Source organism: Clupea harengus, chromosome 2, assembly GCF_900700415.2.
Source record: "Clupea harengus chromosome 2, Ch_v2.0.2, whole genome shotgun sequence".
Lineage (NCBI taxonomy): Eukaryota > Metazoa > Chordata > Actinopteri > Clupeiformes > Clupeidae > Clupea > Clupea harengus.
In genome coordinates, this window is record NC_045153.1 from 29,298,184 (window position 1) to 29,315,989 (window position 17,806).

Genomic DNA, 17,806 nt, shown 5'->3' on the forward strand with positions numbered 1-17,806 from the left:
CGCCCAACCACATGCGTGGACACACTACTCTCACGTCTTAATGCTTCTGCCAGAGACTGAGCTATTGTCTAAGGCAATCTACCTGATGAGCTGACAGCAGTACCATAGCCTACAGAGTGCCTTGGTACAGTCACATGAAATCCACACTTGGAGTTCATGTTGATCTTGATGACGATTATGTTGCATGGTTACTGTTTATGTAGTCACAATAGCTCTACAGGGGAAGTGCAACTCCGCACGCTACAACTAGCACAAACAAACAACTGGCGGGCAATTATAGTGCAGTTACTCCGGCATGCGTTGGGCTCCGTAAGTGTACACGCTGGCTTCCCGGAGACCAGCGTACGGGAGAGCGGAGATGCAGTTAAAAAGGCCAGGGTGGCAGATCAATTGGGGGGAGATAACTGACATATTGGCAGGGGGCAGCAGGGGACATGCACAGAGACTGCGACTCCCTCAGTGCATCTTCAATGAAAGGGCACGCAGCGGATGTGCCGATTTAGAGGTCGATCGGAGGTCAATTTCGAGCACAAAGCCGCCGTCGTACCAGCCCACTGAACCACCACTTTTGTCCCCTCATCACAACTCGGATTAATTCATATGCCTTACCAAGCGGTGCAATCAATCACACACAAAAATGGCATTACTCAGACCAAGCCGGGGAAATGGAGAGATAATTGCTGTTGCTTTGTGCTCTGCTTAGTCCTCTGATCCACGCCAGACTCATTCTACGCTTTTCTCAGAGGCCAGGCTCCCTCACTTTTAAAAAGGGGTTCCAAGATTACAAGAGAGTACTACAAAGCAGAGGTTGTTTGAGAAATCAGGGGCATAATAACTATAATTTGCCACCACTGGACTCCTTAGCCAGAATTAGGGTCTTGGTATCCTTGGGGATGGGGAGGTAAACATAATCTGCAATTAAAATGATTTGACATGTACATGCCCCCCCACCCCCCACCCACACACACACACAGCTTTTCAGCCCTCTCTCTATTGAAGACAGATTTTTTTTTGAGTACTACATTAAGTAGCCAATTACAGGATTGGAGTTTGTATCAGGCATACATACTACGTAACAGGGAATAATTGGTTGCTCTTGCACTGCTTGTTTTTTTTTGACAGCTATTACATCAAATCACTCAGCAACAGAGAGGGGGAGTGAGAGTGAAACAGTACACGGAAGGATGAGTGAATGAGAGAAATAAAAGGGAGGAAGAGTGAGAAGCGAGTGAGGCGAGAGAAAAAAAACAAAACAAAGAGTGAGTGAGTGTGTGTTTGGCTGGAGGCGTCTCAGCAGGGTGGGACTGGAGCGCAAGAAGAGCTGAGCTGGGTCGAGCGAGCGGAGCTGAGCAATGCCAAAGTGAAAGTCATGACGGTGCACGCGGAGGACCGGGGGAGAAGCACTCTGCCTCTCATCAACCCTCTCCCTGCTTGTGCTGCTGCTGTTGCTACTTCAGCCCTGGCGCCCTCCTTCTCCCGCCCTTAGCTAGGAAAACCGCTGCACTGCCTCCTCTTCCGAGCCCAAAGACGCCCAACTTTCTACAGACACCGCCCAGCTCAGCAAGTGCTAGAGTAGCTTCAGCGTAAGGTTTATCATATCATCAAGAAGCCTCTGCCTTCTCTCCTTTCTCACATTAGAGGAATCGCAAAAACTCTTCCTACGTGATTCTGATCAGTGGAGTCATGAGCTTCCAGGCTCCGCCGTGAGAGAGAGAGGGGGGACCAATCACTAAGCCTGCGCCTCTGCGTGACAAATTATGGAAGGCCTGACATTTCATCTAAACCGGGAGGACAGAAGCGTCACTCTTGTTGGCCGAGCGAGATTGAAGTGGCAGGACCCTGTTCATGCTTGGTTGGCTGAGCCGCCGCACCCATGGACGGGGAGCAACTAGAGACTCGCTGCTTGCCCCCTGGGAGAAGCCACTGCAGCGCCTCGGTCCCGCTTGGCCTGTTCAATCACCCCGGACCTGCTGCCTTTGATGAGGACACTGGGAGCGGGGAGCCACATGGGGACCTGCTGGGTCGAGCCCGGCCTACTGAGCGGGAATGCCACCGGGAATGCTCAGCGGGTGGGGGGGGGGGGGGCGGGCGGGTGTGTGAGACAGATGAGAGAAGCGTAAAGTGGTGGAGAAGAGACTGAAGGAGAACCACGAAGCAGAGAGTACTCGTCATGCATTGGAATCAGATGCTGCAACAGTTTTAAAACACGTAAAAATGTATGTTAGATTGTCCCAGTGAGATCGTAATGCTCCAACAACTCTTATTGACATTGACAGTAAAACGTTATTCCAGTATAGAGATGTTAGCATACGTTTGTTCTTCTAAAGCGCAGTCGTACCGGCACTTTGAGGCTGTAGGATTGAATGTTAAGAGTCTTCGGATCCGGCCAGCCAGACGACATCCCATCCCCTCCCAGTTCCACGCATGAAACATCAGAGCCCTCGTCAGATGCCTACTCCATATGCAAGAGACCAGACTATTTTGACCACAGTGATGTCAAGCAGCCCTGTAATTGTCTACTCAGAGACCGTGACAGCTCGCTGACCTAAACGAAACCAGCAGCCGGCCAAGCCCAAGAGGGTTTGCTATAAAGCAGCCTTTTGTCACGGTGAATAGTCTACTTACTTGTTGTTGTTGCCCAGTTGATTATAGCATGGCAGCACCACAGGCTAGATTCCAAGGCAAGCGCACATGCCAAGTCTTGCTAGGGAGCTGGTGTGAGTTCTACTGCATCATCACCCTCTGTTCAGACTGAACGTTGTCAAGGGCAGAGTGGACGCCTTCTCACAGGAGAGTGATTGTAGCCCACCGGGGTCTGTATTGATCTTCAAGCATGGCCCCCACCTCCACACCACTAACACAGGCTCTCGGTATTTCCATATTTGCGCATGATGAGGAAGGGTCCTTCAAAAGCTGCCCTCTACTGTAACTGACCCCGAGAGAGAGAGAGAGAGAGAGAGAGTGTGTGAGTGAGTGAGTGAGTGAGTGAGTGAGTGTGCCTCTGTGCACTAAGGATAAAAAGAAGAGGATATATCCTGCATATATTGAGACTTGAAGCATGTAAAGGAGTTTCCATATGCAGCAGCAGCAGATGGGAGTTCCGCCTATGTGTTTTGAATCGGTTATTACAGGCAAAGATCCGCCTGTGGAGATTTGAGTTGGTTGTGTATCCGCTGAGCATTAGGGAGGATGAGCACCTGCGTTGAGACTGGCGGTGGAAAGGCAAAGGGGCATGCAAGTCCTAATCCCCCACAAAGACCAATCTGCCATGATGAAGTCTCATGGTTCTCTCATCCCCAAGCTCTTGCTGGCTCTCTTTCTCTCCACTGTTTTGTCCTGTGTTCCTTGTTCCCTCCCTCTTTGTTTTTCTCTCTCTCTCTCTCTCTCTCTGCATTGCAGTGCCATGAAATTTATGAAGTAGGAGGGAGAATAAATTCCTTTGCAGACAATGGAGATGCCTCTTTGTTTGACAAGTTGGGAGATTTTATTTGAAATGATGAATTCTTCAAAGCCTGAGGTTTCTGGTCATAAAATCCACATGAGGATCGGTTGCAGAAAAGCAAACTCATATTCACTCCCTCACACTCGAAAACACACACACACACACACACACATGTTGCTCATCCTTTGCATGCAAACAGATGGGAGTTGGAGTAAACTGTCTAGCTTCTATCCATGCTTGGCTCACTGTCTTCGGTGTGGCAAAAAAACCCAGAGCCTTTCATCCATCCCTTCCCTCTCCTCTCCTCATTCGCGTGTTCACTATGATAAACTACTAGCAGAAACATCTCAGTCATACCCAACGCGTGACTGATCGTACAGACCTCTTTCATTAAAAGCAGGCCATTGAACAGCACTAAACTCGCATCCAGAGTTGGAATGAGAAACAATAAAGTCTGATTTATACCTCCGTCTGAACAGGCACCACACATGACAGTTCTGTGTGAGAGGTAAGAGGTAAGACAAGTCCAACCTGAGGATCAGAGCCCACCTGAACTGGCTGGACAACTGCTAATGAGGTATGAATCATCGAGGACAACATGTACCATCAAGGACAACAAGTATGATCCATTTCTATACATTTACATTTACATTTAGTCATTTAGCAGACGCTTTTATCCAAAGCGACTTACATATGTGCGACTTACAATGTATACACATTTTACATTTACACTGATGGCACACTGCACATCAGGAGCAATTAGGGGTTCAGTGTCTTGCTCAAGGACACTTCGACAGGGAATCGAACTAGCCTTCTGATTACTAAACGACTTCTTTACCTCCTGTACCACTGTCGCCCCATAATTATCTATAATTCTCAACGCTGTACAACGCCATCAGACTTATATCATTTAGCATCATTATTCATTCCCAAAATGAGCAGAAATGATCTTCTACATGGAAAAGTCTGGCTGCCACAGAAGCCCAGTGGGTTGAGGGAGACAGATTGGCTGTGCTTCCCCATGGAGTGGGAGCATGTGCTGGAGCCTGGCAGTGCCTGTGCTACCCTTGCCTGCCCTTCCTCTCCGCTCGGGCTCCCAGTGGGAGCTGATGCGCAGGAGAGGGATCCACAGTGACACAGCGCCACAGGACTGGAACAGGGTGTCCGTGACGCAGCAGGCTCCATACAAAAATCACCACTCACTCACCCTCTCTCTCTCTCTCTCTGACAAACACTTTCTCCTTTACTCTTCCCTCTCTCTGTACTTTACTTACTGCCAGGTGTAGACCCATGCACGGTACCCATGTCTTCTCGATCATTAGTACATTTCATTTCCATTAGTAAATTGTGTTCCCATTAATATCTTAATGTTCTTAACCCTGTTATTAAAGTGTAAGGTAAGAGGAAATACAGGACATCAGAATAAGTCAGGATATTTAAAACGTGCTGAAAAAAAGGACTGTTCTGGGAAAAACAGGATGTCTGGTCACCCTTCTCTAAAGGGAACACACATTTACAAATGCAGAGACGCTGGAACCAAACTGTGAAAACCACTAAAGAAAAAGCCACTTTTAATTTGAGGCACACATGGGGTGCTTTAACAGTGAAAATATGGATGTAACAAGAGGTTTTCCTGTATGCGGTCCTTTGCACATGTTGCACATCTAATAGGGAGGATTCTAATTGGATTTTCTCAGGTGTCTCTGAGCAGTGTTTAACCATTGCAGTTATGAACCTAGAAAACCAGAAAGAAGTATAAGTAAAAGTATAGCAGCCAAAAAGTTTGATCCAATTGTGCAGATCGATACAGAATTGGACACATTTTTAAAAGCAACTAATCAATAAAACTATATTTGTGCACACCTCAACTGTTTAGTGTCATTCAACCATTTTTTTTCCCTACTGAACTCAGAACCTTCGAGCTCCTTTGCAGATATTCTCTTCCCTCTCTGAGCCAACCATGAATATTCATTGCTGTTCCTTAAGTCACATCTTTCTGCTTCAAAGGCTGGCAGTCTCGGGGGGTGGGGGTGGGGGGTATTTTTAGCCAAGGGGACTTCTGAGGTACAGTTACAAATGCTACCTACGAAAAGGCATCGCACCGATGAGGTTTGCTGTCAAATCCATCAGGCCCCTCACTCCAGCACTGAGGAGAGTGATGACCACAAGGCTGGGAAAACAACACTGAAACGCTTCAGAAATTATTACCAAACAGACATCGCCCAGGGAAAAAAGTGAGTCATGCTTCACACGCAATAAAAACACAAAAACACACACACAGACACACTCACATACACAAACACACTCATACACAAACACATTCATACACAAAACACATTCATACACAGATACCCCTTTCACATACAAAACCCACTAATGTATCAGTAAAAACAACATGGTAAAGATAAGACATTTTTATTTCAGTCTTCCATAATAGGTGTCGTGTATTCCACCCAGACTTTTAATGGGATGCTACGGAGTGCGAACCTCTGTGAGGTCTCTCAACCAACATCTCTGTATGAGCTAATTAGCTGCTAAATTAGACTTATGTAACAGTTATTTGGGGGCCAAGCAGGGAAGCTTCTCCCTTTTCCTATTATTATTTTATGAGTTAAATTGGGCAGGCTGTAACATCAGCTAGATAACAAGCTATAATTTCATGCAAATAAAACCCGGTGACTTAAACCGTTTAAGATTATTTAAAAGTGACCTTAGCTAGCTTGCTAGTTAGCTAGCATAGCAACTAGGAAACACTGTTTATTAAATTAAATTGCTTCACGTAGACATTAAACAATCTTGACATCAATGGGGTAAGTCCCCCCTCACCCTTGCCCCTCGTGAACACGCTAATCTTGCATTTCGTTTTCACACTGGAGCTGAAGTATTTGATTATCGGTAATGATACTAGGTCGCCAGGAAATAGATTCATGGCTAGACTTAGCATTTGGCTCCTATTCCCATAAAACACCATAACGGTAAAATAGAGATAAATAAATGGTTTTCAGCATGAGTGGGAATGAGGTAATACACTCTCTCTTTTCTCTCTTTCTCTCTCACACACACACACACACACACACACACACACACACACACACACACACAGGATGTGGTTCAGATAAATCTCAATATTGCTTTCTCTCTCCTTTCTTCTGCTTTATCCCAGTAATCCTCCAGGGGAGAGATGAAAAGAGAGAGAGAGAGAGAGAGAGAGAGAGAGAGAGAGAGAGAGAGAGAGAGAGAGAGAGAGAGAGAGAGAGACAGAGAGAGAGAGAGAGGCTGACAGGCTGGTCTCCTCAATCACCCCAGCCTCTCAGTGCTGGGGCGGGGACATGGTGCCCAGTCATGGCCATGTGGACCACCTGCACCCACCGCAGGGATGGAGGACATTCAATTAGGTGACCACTAGATTGCTGTAATTCTATCTTCCTCTGGGGAGTCCCTCACCGTGACAGCAAGAAACATAAAAAAAGACAGAGTGCGGAAGGGAGAGGGATGGAGGGGGAGGAGGTGCTAAAAGTGGCCAGACTGGGGCCAGAAGGTTCTAGGAATGTGCATGTGTGGTTTTATCAATATGCAAACCAATAGAGGCCTGGTCTACAATAATATATATTTACACAGCTGAACAAGCAACAAACAAGTGAAATTATAATGTAGTTACTTCACTTACTATCATGTCCCGTTTGCACAGGTGTGGCAAAGGAGGGAGAGCCCTCCTGCATGCAAAACAGTCTTGTGGGCCAAGACAGAGGCTTTATTCAAATTTTTATTATTCATATTCCAAGTGCATTTCCATCACTCAAAATATAAATCATCCCAAACAGTCTGACAAAAGGGGGAATAGAGAGAGCTTTATTTGGGCAGAGACTAATGGCTAATAATGCTGAGGAGAAATGATGTGGAAGATTGGCAAACAGAGAAAGGTTATTAGCCCTCTAATCCTCCCATTCATAATGCATGGCCTAACCAGAGAGCCAAACAATAGGCAAACAATGTCTGAGGGGCTCGGCCTGCTCAAACAGTGCCAATCATGCCCACATCTGTGCCCAGACACAGCCCCACAGGTGGCAGCTCAATCAAGACCCATACTGGCACAGCGGAGTGCCCAGCTCACGAGCGGCAGGAGAGGAGGAGAGGAAGGTCAGAGAGGAGCAACAGTGGTGACCTCCGTTTAGATGAGGTCCTCAGTGTGTGTGTGTGTGTGTGTGTGTGTGTGTGTGTGTGTCTTTGTCTCTGTATATTTGTGTGTGTGTGTGTGTGTGTGTGTGTGTGTGTGTCTTTGTCTCTGTATATTTGTGTGTGTGTGTGTGTGTGTGTGTGTGTGTGTGTGTGTGTGTGTGTGTGTGTGTGTGTGTGTGTGTGTGTGTGTGTGTGTGTGTGTATGTTTTCAGTGTTTATACGTTTGTCTGTGTTGTTGTAGCTTTGCTTCTGTGAGTTTGTATTTTGTGTGCGAGCGTGTCTATCTGACCTTCCATCTTTGTGTCGTCTTCCCATACGTCCGTCCAACCCTCTGTCTGTCTGTCTATCAGCACGTGTTTAAGACTGTGTAAATGTGTGCTTCAGAATGTGCATGTTTTTCCATCTGCCTTCCTGTCTGTGTGACTGATAGTCCCCCCACGCATGTGTCTGTTCCTGTGAGTGTGTCTGTCCTCCTTTTTGTGTGTGTCTCCCCTCCCCTGTTTGTGGCCATCTGTGTGTGTGTGTGTTTAGGCATCTTTGTGCGTCACTCACAGACTACTACTACGCAGCAGCACTTTTCATCAGGCTGAACTCGGTCGACCCCAACGCCACCACCACCCCCAGCCAGGATCGATAGAGTGTTTTGGTAATGCAGCCACTGCATACTTGTGGAAACTATTGCACCCCACACTACGCAAACCAAAAGGCCCACGGTCATCTCTGTGAGGGGCCGTTTGATGAGGCCAGGCTTCCGGAAGAATTGACCCTGGCACTGGCAGCGGGAAGTTCCACAGCTCAGGCTTTTGGGACCGAGTGGGACTGCTAGGGGGGTGGGGGTTGACGCGTGGAAATAATCAGCCACGTTTCCACGGCTGATTTTTCCAGTGAGGCCAGACCTACTTTCACCTCCAAGAATGTTCCAGAGGCCCAGGTCAGTGAAGGAGCAGAGCACCATATGCGATACAAATAATAATAATAAAAAAAAAATGTAAAAGTTACAATTCAATGTGTTTGTGGAAGAAAAGAATATATACGTCGTGCATTTCATAAAGCCAAGCAGCAACATGGCTTTAGCTCGGGTCTGCCCCGGAGTCCAAGGCTATCTGGGGGCTGCACACATTGGGCTGGACAGGGTCCCACTTCAAGCCAAGGAAGCAAGCTGCTCTCCCTTAGCCCCTGCTGACTCCACACACACACACACACACACACACACACACACACACACACACACACACACACACACACACACACACACACACACACACACACACACACACACACACACACACACACACACACACACACACACACACACACACACACGAGGACAGAGAGAAAATGACCTTTGGCAATCTGCCCCCACTCCCCTCCGCTCGCTAGGGTCCGTTGAGAAGAGAGCAGAGAGAGAGAGAGAGAAATGAGAGGCGGTAGAGGAGTGAAAAGAGGAGGGAGCAGCTTTAAGGCCTATTCAGCAGGTGCAGGGAAGACACTTGCGCAGGGGGGGATAGGGGGAGAGGGGGAGGAGACCGGGTGGGGAGGGCCTGGTCTCATTCCTCATCTCCTTCGCTAATTATATCAGCCGAATTAATCAGCTGAACCTGTAATTACGCTACCTCCAACGTGTAATCTGATTGGGAGTGGGAATGATAAAATCATCTCCCTCGCCTGGTGTTGTGAGCGGACCGTGTGGAGGGGGAGGGCCGCCATTCAATTATCATTTGATTTTGCACACAGCGCAAGAGAAGGCTCATTATGGAAAACAAACAGCAGTGAGAGCACAGAGAGGAGCTTGTGCTTGGGACAGGGTTGGGGGGGGGGGGGGGGGGGGGGGTCAGTGCCTGTGACTCCCAAAAATATAGAGCAGATGTTATTCATAGATATATGCTATATGTGTGTGTAGCGATGTGATCGTCACTACAGATGAGTATGTGCTTTGACTGCCATGCCATCGAGCCTGGCTCTTTGGCGTTGCAGTCAGAGTGCATGTTTGGCACCCTGTAGACCCGGGTTCGCGTCCGGGGGGGGGGGGGGGGGGGGGGGACCACGCTCTCCCTTTGCTACAGTGTGCAAACACACACACACACACATACATACAGCTCCTCTCAGAAATGAAAAGGCCAGACCACTCTGATGAGATCAAAATGCGTGCGGTGCATATCCTGTAAGGTCATATTCCCTTGTATGGTGAGTTATTAATGCATCCACTCTGAAACCTTTAACAGCAAATGACAGAATGGGGAACAGAGCACCGGCGAGTCTTGCGGAGCGACACAAATGATCCATCGTGCTGAGGAATGGCTTTGGTTGGGGGGGGGGGGGGGGGGGGGGTCTCTCGGGGGGTGAGAGAGACGAGGTGAAATGTGTGACAATGAGTGGACAGGGATCTAAGGGAGCCCTCAAAGCCAGTGCCTTTGTGTGTGTGTGTAAGTTTGTGTGTGTGTGTGTGTGTGTGTGTGTATATGCTGGAGTGCGTGTGTGTGTGTAAAGGAGCACTATGGGGCAGCTGCAATGTTTAATGCCACACATGCCCTCATCAACAGCCAGCAGAGAACTGAGTCAGCTTGTTCCTCACTCAAGTTGCTCAGAGGATTCTGTGTGTGTGTGTGTGTGTGTGTGTGTGTGTCAAAGTGATTAAGTGAGCTGAAACTGCCAGTCTCTGTGGGCCAGGGGCAGAGTGACGAATGCACGTGCAGCTCGCAACTCGGCATGTCCTCTGAAGCCATGGCCTGCACTGTGAAACACACACACGCGCGCACACACACACACACACACACACACACACACACACACACACACACACACACACACACACACACACACACACACACACACACCTGTGTACCCTCTGTGAGCTGTGACGAACCCATTAAGCAGTAAGGACCACCTGAGCTTCTTCTTGAAAAGCTAAAAATCATCACCACCTCTGGTCTGTTCTTTTCCTCTTTTTTTTGTTTTTTTAGCCCTTTCTGATATGATGAAGTGCCGAGAGCAAGTTTCCGTTCTTCACGGTATTTGGACGGATGGCTGGCTCCAAAGAGGAAAAGGCGAAACTAAAATATCAGCGGGCACACACTAAAGGCCATGCCAATGTCATGTCAGGCGTTGGGTGGAAATGAATGGGGTTGGTTCTGCTTCTGGTTCCGGTTGGTTCTCTGAATACTAAAAAAATATTTTATACTGTTGAGGTTGCCAAGTCGCATCTGCATCGACAACAAAAACACTGCAGAGAAACCTGGTCCCTTGGGTAGGAAAAAAAAAGGAAGAATAAGAATGCATGACAGAAACCTGCTCTTTTTCTTTCTGGCCAATGACACAATTGTTATTGCAGTGGTGGGTTTTTAAACGTCCCTGCTTTTTCCAAAGCACACAGACCTTTGATATGAGACCCGCTGGTTTCATAAGACTCTGCTCAAAACGCCCGAGTCGGATTCCTTGACTAAAAATAGCAATAGAGGGAGAGACAGACAGAGAGGAGGGGGGGAGAAGAAGAGGAAGAGGAAGAAGAGGAAGAAAATGCTCAAATGAAGCAGAGACAATTTTCAGAGAATGAAGCCAGTCTTCCCGCGCTCCGAAGCCAATGCAATGTTGTGCTATGCTCATGTTATGTTCCATCCCTGGACAAACACACACACACACACACACACACACACACACGCAAACACTCAAACGCACACACACGCACACACACACTAACAAACGTACACACACAAACAAACAAACGTACAAACACTCAAACGCACACACACACTAACAAACGTACACACACACACACACACACAAACAAACGCACACAGACACACATGTCAATACAAAGCATGCATATCTGCTTGATTGAAGGTACTGACTAGCAAGATGAGGCCATGTGTTGCATGAGCAAAGCTTTAAAAAAAAAACTACAGCCTTGTTTTTTTTTTTTTTTTTTTTTTTCCTCTTCTGAGAACGGAGCCCAAACCTCCTGGGCTTCAAGTCATGTGCGGCGTTATGGGATGAGACAGGGAGGCAGCTGGGCTCGCGCTCTCCCATTTGCCCAACCTGCTCACACACATAGAGGGGCCATTCAATAATGACCTCATATCCAACGTCACCCAGCAAGAAAGGCTAGAGACAGGCACTGACAAGGGGGAAGGGGGGGGGGGCGCTCGGCTTCACTTCTTTGAAATCCGAGACAGAGAAAAGGAGCGGTGCCTTGAGAGGTAGGAAGTGGGAACACACTGAACAGGCACCCATATAAAAACAGCAGCGTCTGCCGCATCGCTGCATTTACATAAATAAAGGCAGAAAAAGAAAGCTAACGCGCGGAGAGCTTAGCGTAACGCGTGCGGTCACTTGGGGGCATTCCTCCAGAGCTCCTGGTGCACCGTGCAGCGCTATCTGATGCATTCGGGACCCCCGCTAACAGAAATGTAACCGCAGTGACAGAAAGTTAATAACGCATAAAAAGAGCACAGGGACCATGTGTTCGCCATTTGGAGCAGTTTTATAGAGGAACTATAAAAGAAGGGGGCTTGGCCTTCTTCCCCCTCACTTGTAAAAGGAATCTGTGAACATTCGCTTCGGAAAAATGAGCGGAGCTCAAGAGGTCGGGGCGAGGGGGAGATCAGAGCTGGGAGCGTGCTCTGGGAGCGGCGCGCGGCACGGCACGTGTCTGCGGGGGGTTATCGGCACACACCGACGCCAACCCTGAGAACCACAGTCCACCTCCTGCACCCTGACAGGTGTATAAACACCGCCTATCCCAGCGCTTCGGCGAAGCCCATTACACCTGTATACGCACCACTACCTGCTCATGAATTAAAAGAGATATTTTAATATTGTTCCCCCGAATGAAATATGGCTGTTCTATATAGTGTGGGACGCTTTTTCCCCCATGAGCTGCAGAAGATTTATGGCTGCCTGGATGGGCTGCATTCCTAATGGTGGCGAAGCATTAGGCCTGGCACTGCAACCCAGCATTTCTTATCTGGAGAGTCATCTATCAGAGGAGGGGGGAAAGTAGAGCAGTGACCAGAACAGCAGAGAGAACACACACACACACACACACACACACACACACACACACACGCAGTGGGGGGCAGATAGTGTGGGGAAGAGGGAAGCTGGGGTGGCGGGAGTAACTGCACAGACATCGATAATGGGACAGGAGCCTTCGTCCAGGAAGGCCAGTGGCATGGCTCCAAGGAGGGAGGAGTGGAGGGAGAGAGGGGTGGAGGAGAGGGGTCTGATGGGTACTTGCTTCCTCTAGCATGCCCAGCTGAGGAGTCAGAGAGGCGGGAGATGGCTGTGTTTGGAGCCCGGAGCAGGAGAGGTGCACCAGTGCTAGGCAAGCACCTCCCAGCCAAACTGATCAATACACCGGCCTTGCAGAGGCTTGGAAGAATACGGTTAGCTGCCCTGTTTTCTGTTCCTCACACATTCTATAAGACAGGACATGTGGGATGACTCTGAGGCAGGTTAATTAAACAATATGACACGAGTGAGACTATTGGGGTGGGTAAAGGACATCCCCACGGCTGGGATTCAGCCACAGGCAACCTTCACCCACCCCACGAACAGAAGCGTCATATTGCTTTTACACAACAGTTCTACTCCCAACTCCAAACCCCTTTGAGTTTGATGACACCAGATCATGATTTCTTTCATTCATTTAATTTGATCATTTATCCTCCACTCCAAAATAATAGTTCCAACCAAAGTGTTCAGCGTCAGGCATTGCCACGGAACGAATATTGGCATTCTGAGTCCCGAGAGGCTACTTGTACATGTTCATTGGGTTTTACGTTAAATTGTTAAATGTTAAATTGTACATTCCCCTTATTTCTATGTGTTCCCTTTCTTGACTTGAAAACTGTCGTAAATTGCGGTCTTGCTCTCTGGATGGAATGCCTCTTGTCCAATCAGAAATGGACAAATTGTTCGACGGGACAAGGGTACGAAAAAATAACAATGGGCAGTTCAAGGTCACTATGCTGAAAAACAAGAGGTGAAAATACACATCTGGGCATGAGCATGTGCCATCTTATTACAGGAACTTCACACATCATCAAAGCACAACGCCACTAAACGCAGTCGTCCACATCATCAGCAGAGCATCACACACATGGTCTTCGCCACAGAACCGACAGCAACCCCTCCTAGACCCGGGCTGCTGCAGGGCTGTGGAGCGTGTGAGTGGGGGCTTGGCTGCCGCTGCCGTTTCTGCTGGTCATGATGCTGGTAGCGGTGGATGTGGTGGTGGTGGTGGTGGTGGTGGCTAGGGCTCTGCAGTGGAGGAACCCTCCCACCTGATCTCCACAGCTTCTGCAAGCACTGCACTAAACCCCTCATTACAGTAATGGAGGGGGGGATGGGAGAGAGGGAGAGAGAGAGAGACCGGTCCAGCGAGCTGGAAGCCTGGTGCCTGCCAAGTCGGGCATCAGCAGTGTGACAGTGACACCCCTCCTGAGAAGTAATTTCCTTAATACGGGTGCCAACGGTAATGGACAACACGCCGCACAGCCACGCTGTCAGCCTCGGCCGTCCGGCCCGCCGCCCCAAAGAGGAAAACAAGCTCAGCTCAAACCTGGCTGTTGCATGTGCAGGGGAGGCAGGTGGCAAAGACAGCATATGGTTTAGCATACTGATTCTAACCCACATCGGCCAGCATCAGCCCACACATTTACAGGAGAGAGAAAGAGGGAGTGAGAAAGAGAGAGAGAAAGAGGGAGTGAGAAAGAGAGAGAGAGAGAGAAAGAGAGACAAACAGAAAGAGTGAATAAGCTGTGTATTCCTGCATCCTCCTCTCTACCATTGGCAGCCTGCTTGGCACGAGCTGAAGGTTACCCTCTCTACCAAAATGGTCTCTTCCTCAACAACACTGTTTACAGAACCTCTTCCTGAAAGAGCAAGTGAAAGGGATCCATTTGCCAAACAAAGGGATACAATTTCCACCGGTGAGTACAAAGACGGGGGACCATTCCTTAGGATTTGTTTTCAACAGCTTTAATGATTCCTTTTTAACAAGAGCACTGTTGGAAAGTTCCAAAGAGAACCAAACACAGTGGTGGAGTACAAGCCATAATTCTGTAACAGAACAGAGGGAAAAAGGGGGGGGAAGAGGCTTTTAAAAGAAAAGAATCAAGGACTTCCTGCTGTTTCAGCTGTCCTAAAATAGCACTTCGACGGAGACAGTCTGCAAGGCACTTACACCTGGGAGAATACTTCAAAAGTTGCCTTGGCTCTCGCTTCCTCCTCTGACGCAAAAAGGTCGTCAGCCACCCTGCTTGAGCCATGAATATGATTGGCTGCTCTTCATTAAAAAAAACTAAAAACGGCCATTATCATCAGGGCTGAAACCCGATAGGTCATTTAAACCCATGCAGACAACGCGTACTGTCTGCCTAAACGCCCAGTGCCACCAGGTGACAACATGAAACCTATGATATTAATAACAACACCTTTAATAAATGATGGCGATGCTTAAATACTTAAAAAGGAGGATTGGGTTGCCACACTAAACTGATTTGGCTTTCGGTCCGCGAACCAGCCTTTCCAGTTCTATCAGACATCAGATACGCTGAGCAGGTGTCGGGGGATCTGCAGCTGCACAGTGCCTCCTCGTTCACAGAGAGAGTCGGACTGCAAGTGTCCCGCACGTTCCGCACGTTTTGCATGAGAACACTCTGGCACAGATCTGCCTCGCGATCTCTCTCCCCGTCACTCCGGTGTGGTCTGATATCAGTAAGAAAAAGGCAAAAAGGGTGTGTGACTCACCGTTCCGTTGGGCGATCGGCGAAAGTGACTCCGTGGCTCTCGCTCCTCCCGAGGCTCCCCTGGAGGCAGTGGCGCGCACGGTCACCCTGAAACAGGAGACCAGTGCACAGGTGAGAGCTGGTACAAAGCACTGACCACAAACAAAACACCACGTCCGCTTCCACAGAGCAGCCGATCACGCCACCCACTTTTAATATTCATCTGGGTAGTCCATGAAGCCTCAAAAGGTAGAGAAGGCCAGCTTTGCAAGGTTAAAAAAAAATATATTAAAAAAAAAAATTAAAATCGCAGAAGCCTTAGATCATCTCCATGAGGAGGAATCGAAAGGGACAAAAACATGAAATAAACATAAACATAAGCAGGCAGCAACAGCGGGTCTCCCTGCAGGCGTGTTTGTAAACAGCACATGTGGATAATTGCACATGGCAAGAGAAGCAGCCGAGTGACCAAACATGCTGTACCTACCCCAGCAGGGCACAGGCCAACACGAACATAAACACAACCTACACGCACAAAACACACACACACGCAAATATTTAAACACTGCCAACGGCATTCACACAAACATCACAGTACTATAAGAGCACCAGTCTTTCCGGGTAGGATATTACTGTCAATCCTTGTTAATGTAAAAAAAACTGCGGGAAAAGAGTCTCCCTTGAGGGGGTTATAAAATAAAGCCTTTAAAAAGCTCTTTTGTGCAAGGCCAAAAAAAAAGGCCAAAAAAGCATCCCCCCCCCCCCCCCCCCCACACACACACACACACACACACACACACACACGACCAGCCCTGACTCCATTCACCGTGGGGTAACTGTATGAGGCTTGCTGGGAGAGCTGCATTCTGACAGAAGCTCTCGGGAGACGGGGCACACATCTGCACACTGGCTTCCCAATGGAGTTTATGCATTATTGAGACGACATCCACCGCCGCTCATTAGTGCCCGCATATGCTCCTGTTCAAGCATCCCGCCACCGTCAATCTACTTCAGCAAAGGAACAGGTCCCACCTCGAAGGTTTCAGCCACCTGACCACAAATGCGGATACAATAAACTGAAGAAAAATGTGTTTAAAATGTTCCAAGAGTGCTACCATAAACAAGGTTGTAAAGTGCAAGATGTATAAGGATATATAAATATAGACAACATATAACAATAAAATCTGACCAAGGCTATTTTTAAATCACTCTCTCTCTAAATAGTTGCGTGTTTCACCTCAAGTGTGAAAATACCTGAGTCTAATCACCAGCACTGCAGCAGCTGTTTACTGAACCATTTGGGTGAGGTGAAATTAAAAACAATAAAAAAAAAAATGCTGCGTGCTACATTTCAATTTGGAAATCCATCTTGAGAAATTGAGAAGTTAGATGCCACACAGCTAAAGCAGCCAAACTGATTGGGATTCAGGGCACTCGCGCAAGGTGCTTCGAAATAAAAATCTGGGAAATCTCCAGAATCACGTTTTCAAGATGTGGACCCCCCCCCCCCCCCCCCCTCCCTCCCCCAACCGCACCTCACCTCAGGGGAGGGCTCCCTTTTACAGCATAATCATTTCGTCTCTACCTCCTAACCATTAATCATGAGCACATCCATACTTCACCTATGCAGCGCTGCAATGGCGGAGAGGGATGCATTCTCCTTCAGGTGCCTCTTAGCAGGCCCCCGTGGGGGGGGATAAGTCCTACGTTTGCAACGGTAAAATGTGTGTGTTGCGCTACAAACAAATCAAGATGCCGAATGCTTAGTAAACACGGTTCCTGAAGCAGCAAACAAAGTCGGGAAAAAAAAAAACAGCCTTTGAGCCGTGTGTGTAATTTTCCGGAGTGCTTGCCTTAGATTTTCTTTGTTATTGTTAAGTGGCATACGGCAAGTACAGGGCTGTCGATGGAGGGCTCAACAGGGGATTGAAAATAGCATGACCTCATGATTGCTCGGAGATCGCGTGGGCTAAAAATAGGACGCCGCATTCCTTGCCGCACACAGAACCCAAAGGAAACGGTTCTGTCAGCCGCTCTACCAGGAGAAATGAAGCAGCCTCTCTCTCTCTCTCTCCGTTGCCATCACTGGAAGCGTACGTTTACGCTAGTGAGCTGAGCTCTCACGCGCACAAACACACAGGCGCTACACACCCTACACACACGCTACACTCGCTTCTCAGTCGGCCTCCTTTCATTCCTGCCTTCATCAATGTGGGGTGTGCAAGCAATGGTAATTGCGAAAGCTGGGGTATTCTTAAAATTGCAATTCACAAAACCCATCATTTAACTTGATGGCGAGACTCGACTTGAGGCATAATTAGAAAAAGATTGTGCATGGTCTCACTCTTGCGCGCCAGAAAGGGGCGGAGGTGTGTGTTTGTGGTGTGTGTGTGTGTGTGTGAGAGTGTGAGTGTGAGCGCGTGTAGGTGGGTGGGGGGGTGTTTTGGATGAGATAAAGCAA

General features: G+C 48.3%; 1 protein-coding gene across 1 annotated transcript in view; it reads right to left on the reverse strand.

Moving 5' to 3' along the window:
* adarb1b (adenosine deaminase RNA specific B1b) overlaps window positions 1-17,806 on the reverse strand; it is a 109,537-nt gene that overhangs the window by 55,273 nt on the left and 36,458 nt on the right. Inside the window, exon 2 of the mRNA XM_031560129.2 lies at window positions 15,368-15,453. The gene's annotated coding sequence lies outside the window, so the exon portion shown is untranslated. The remainder of the gene's footprint in view (window positions 1-15,367; window positions 15,454-17,806) is intronic.